Source organism: Sinocyclocheilus rhinocerous, unplaced genomic scaffold (assembly GCF_001515625.1).
Source record: "Sinocyclocheilus rhinocerous isolate Xijiao unplaced genomic scaffold, SAMN03320098_v1.1 scaffold45, whole genome shotgun sequence".
Classification (NCBI taxonomy): Eukaryota; Metazoa; Chordata; class Actinopteri; order Cypriniformes; family Cyprinidae; genus Sinocyclocheilus; species Sinocyclocheilus rhinocerous.
Genome location: NW_015632734.1, coordinates 1,014,526 through 1,019,254, shown reverse-complemented (window position 1 = coordinate 1,019,254; position 4,729 = coordinate 1,014,526). Strand labels below are relative to the sequence as shown.

The following is a 4,729-nucleotide window of genomic DNA, read 5'->3' as shown; positions in this document are numbered from 1 at the left end:
ATTTTAAAGGAGTGTGTGTGTGTGTGTGTGTGTGTGTGTGTGTGTGTGTGTGTGTGTGTGTGTGTGTGTGTGAGAGTGTGTGTGCATGCCATCTCTGTCATACCTGTGCCGTGCGCACCGCAAGGGAGCCACATTGTTCAGTGCAACATCAGGATATCGTGCATTTAGGAAATAATTACCCAGCATCCTGCTGTTTTGAAACTCTTTTTCATCTTCTCTAATGGCTTCTTCTTCATTGGTCTCTAATCCCAAACAGGACGTAACGTGCAGAAGGAAGACGCGGCCGCTGCTGTCCCCACTGGAGCAGAGAGGACGTGTGCCTTTGATGTTCCACTCAAAATTATTAATTCCCCGCATCAGGTTCTGTGTTTCATCTACATTTAAAGTCCACATCTTGAGTCTGAGCAAAGCTTCTGCTATGCAAATCAGCACCTAATGTGCATGCTGGGGATGTTTAACGTATTTTTTTTCTTTTTTGAGAAAATTAATGACATCTGCGTCAGTTGATATTGATCTAAAATCTAGATAGACGCTCCCCGCTGTGCGTCAGATGAGCTTCATATCTTAGCGTGGCCTTCACATCACTAGGACAAAAGTTTGAGCACATGAAACTAAATCAAATGTTTGACCTTAAAATGAAGACCTATTAAAAGTTTATCAATAAAGCAATAGTTCAATGACAATTCTTTTATCGTTTACTCATCCTCACGTTGTTCAAACCCCCATCACTGACTTTCGTGTGTGGAACTCAAATTGAAATGTGCATGCTGCTCTTTTCCATAAAACATGAAGTTAGCCCTTACATGTCAGTTTTTAACTAACTATATTACCGTTTGAAGCTCTCAAATCTCATCACTCTCACTGACATTAAACCTGGGCAGATGCGTCATGAATCTCCAGGCTTGAATATGAATGAGATTTGAGCTACAGTGGAGACTTTCAGCAAAGAACAACTTAAAACTATATTTCATCATTAAAAAAAGTTTTACACATAAAGAAACAAAAAGTGCTTTTATAAAATATGTATGTCATTATGTAAAACTTTGTGGTAGTATATAGTTAAGTATATAATTAAGTGTAAACTGAATGTAATGTTTTCAGATGCATGCCAATTGCATGTTAATTGCAATTAAATTGTAGTTTACACTTTATTTTAAAGTGATGTTGTTACAGTGTAATTACACAAAAAAAGTACAGAGTAATATTGATTAACAACATGTACCTTATATAGGATTAGGGTTATTTACTTAATTATGCATAATTTACTGTTATTACTATAGTAAGTGCATGTAATATGTATAACAAAATGTAATATACTTTAAATTTATTAAACGCATTTAGCTGAACTTTAGAGTGTATTATTGGCCCACTGATGTAGGACTTCTTCAAATGTAATTTCATAATCACTTCTATTGTTTTTGAAATATGGATAAGCATTTATGGTAAGCTAAAATATACTTTAATGTCATTTCTATTGAAGCGTCTATGTCATGTATTTAAATATATTTATAATGATGAAGCTGCATTTCATATTTACTTGTATATGTTATATGTTAATATGTTAACAACTTTCACGTACAAAAAAAGAATATTAAAACAGTGATTTAAAATTAACTTTTAATTTGATGTTATTACAAATTGCACTTTTTAAAGTTGTCTTAAGAAACATTCATTAAAATGTCTCACTTTAAATACACTTAAGTTGCCTTTTATTGCATTAATATTGTATTCTCCAAGTAAGGTGTTTTTTTATATACAATTATTGGCCCACTGATGTAGGACTTCTTCAAATGTAATTTCATAATCACTTCTATTGTTTTTGAAATATGGATAAGCATTTATGGTAAGCTAAAATATACTTTAATGTCATTTCTATTGAAGCGTCTATGTCATGTATTTAAATATATTTATAATGATGAAGCTGCATTTCATATTTACTTGTATATGTTATATGTTAATATGTTAACAACTTTCACGTACAAAAAAAGAATATTAAAACAGTGATTTAAAATTAACTTTTAATTTGATGTTATTACAAATTGCACTTTTTAAAGTTGTCTTAAGAAACATTCATTAAAATATCTCACTTTAAATACACTTAAGTTGCCTTTTATTGCATTAATATTGTATTCTCCAAGTAAGGTGTTTTTTTTATATACAATAAGTTTTCTTTTTAAATATAGGCCTACTATAAGATTTGAAGTAAATGTGCACATTCAATACAAATAAGCACACTCCTTTTTCACAAGTGCGCTCACATGAAACGGAGACTCCAGTCAATATCAGTAAACTAATAAAAGCTGATTTATTTTCAATGAAGAAGCACATTTGCAGCACACCAGACAAACTTTATCAGTAACCCCCCGTGACTAGATAATTCCACTCAAAGAAATTAATACTGAATAAATTAATCATATCTGATTATGTCACATTTCTACAACTGCAGCAGTAATTTAAAATAAGAAAACGATTAGTGTGCGACATTCACTTTCACTCTGTTCCTCACACAAAGCTGTTGTATGATTGAATAAAGAGACCAGTCTGATTTTACTACAATTAAATACATTTTATATTAAGCTTTTTTGTCATTTGGACTTTGACAGCTAGTGATCACTAAATCATTTCAATGTATGGTAAAGAACAGCCAGGACATTTTGCTAAATGTGTACTTTTGTGACTAACAGAAAAAAAAACAATTCTCACACATTTATGTCGTGTTTGGTGCTTTTTATTTGTATTAACTTATAATGCTTTCACTTTCTAATAGAACTATCTGCTATCATTAATACTCTTCAACAGCGTCTCACCCCGAGGCTGCGGCCAGCAACTTAACTGCATGTTAGCTGGATGCTCACCTAATTAGACTAAAAGCAACACCGTTTCCAGAACAGACTGACTGAGCGTGTTTATTGAGCCGCAGGAAGTGACCTCCAACATCAGTGCACTCAGTGTTTTACTGCAGGTCACTGATGATGAATGATGATGTTCAGGGTCTCCTCCCTCAAGTGGCACCAACAAACCCCGCCCCACCCAGACTAAACCCCGCCCCCAACGCATCTCATCACAGCTGTGCGCTCACATGGTTTTCATTTCCCATTAAAAAGTCTCATTTCCATACAATATCAAAGACCAAAAGAGACTCAAAAACTTGAAAAGACTCAAAAAACTCAGCACAGTAATTCAGATCATATGGAAAACACCAATGAATCACTGCGAATGATCTCGTTTTGAGCATGATCGTGTTTTTCTTCAGTCTTTGGTTTTGTCTGGATTCTGATGCCCTTCTGTAGAGATGTTTAAAGTGTTGGGAAAATATTTTGAACATGTTGTGTTAATTTCATTTGCTTGATTTCAGCCCAGTATTTTGAGTTATGACTGACAAAATATATTAGCTAAGTATTTTGTTGTTTAAATTTCGGATTTTTGTGGATGAGAATTGGTCTTTAAGTGATTTTTACTGCCGAGTACATTGTGAATGGCTGCACTCATTTATTTGACATTAGACAACTGTAGAACAATTATTTTCTCGCTTATAGACACCAGAGGTTTCTGACCACATAAAATACAGCTTACAAAATTTGAAAGGTGACATGTAAGAGCCACATTATTTACTGTGTGGTTACACAGTTACTCTTACTGTTATTTGTTTGGTGAAACACTTTGTCATAATTGGAAACACATGAGTGAGACGTTCCAAGAAAATCATGTCAGGATATTTCAGAAAAGTCATACTTAACCAACATTACCCATAATGCATTACTGAAAACATCATGGTAGACTGTAGATGGCACACATGTTGGATCATGTTTGGAATGACATACTACTATTACAATTTCTGCAGTATGTACACTATGCTAATTTCTGTGCACAGAATAACCAGATAACCAACAATATTTACCAAAATATGCAGTATGTAACTAGAGCTTGACTCTCTATTTGCTTAAGCTGACAAAAGTTAACACATTTTATATAAACATGGAATAAAATTATGATATCTTGGTGTCATTTGAAAAAAACAATGTTGAATGTAACAACAATGTAGGAAACAACTTGAAGACTTGGTTTACACTTTATTTTAAAGGGGTCATATGATGCCCATTTTCCACAAGTTGATATGATTCTTTAGGGTCTTAATGAAAAGTCTGTAACATAGTTTGGTTAAAATTTTTCAATGGTAGTGTAAAAAACACCTTTTTTACCCTGTCAAAAACAGCTCTTTTCAGATCAAGCCGTTTTTGTAGCATTTTCCTTTAAATGTTAATTAGCTCTGCTGGCCCCGCACCTCTCTTCCGAGCTGCTCTCAGAGAGACTGTTTACTTCAGCCGCATTCATCGTGAAACTTGCTAATTAGCACATTAAGGCGATTTGCAAAGATTCATTACAAAACATTATACTCACTTCTTCTGTAGATGAAGCTGGATCAGGAATCGCGCGAACATAGACGCATTTATGTAGATCGGGGGAGCATTCCCTTCAGAAACAAACATAATCCACTGCGTCTTCAGCGGCTCAGATGTCGGGAGTAAATGACGACTGCTATGTTCATTATTACATCCAACAACAGAACACCTCAATCGCTAGTTAGGAGTCATTCTTGTCTACATCTGCTCCAGCAGTGAAACAATGGCGGACTGATGACAGCTCACTCAGGGCGGAGCTAAGGTAAAATGCTACTGTCAATCAAACTATCGTGGGAGGGGCCTGTATGTGTGACGTCACACAGACAGGC

At 34.5% G+C, this 4,729-nt stretch overlaps 1 long non-coding RNA gene across 1 annotated transcript in view; it reads left to right on the top strand.

Annotated features, from left to right (window-relative positions):
* The window catches only part of LOC107742956 (uncharacterized), a 37,567-nt gene extending 37,132 nt beyond the window's left edge, over positions 1–435 (top strand). Inside the window, exon 3 of the long non-coding RNA XR_001640357.1 lies at positions 257–435. This is a non-coding gene — a long non-coding RNA (uncharacterized LOC107742956). The remainder of the gene's footprint in view (positions 1–256) is intronic.
* The last annotated feature ends 4,294 nt before the right edge of the window (positions 436–4,729 follow it).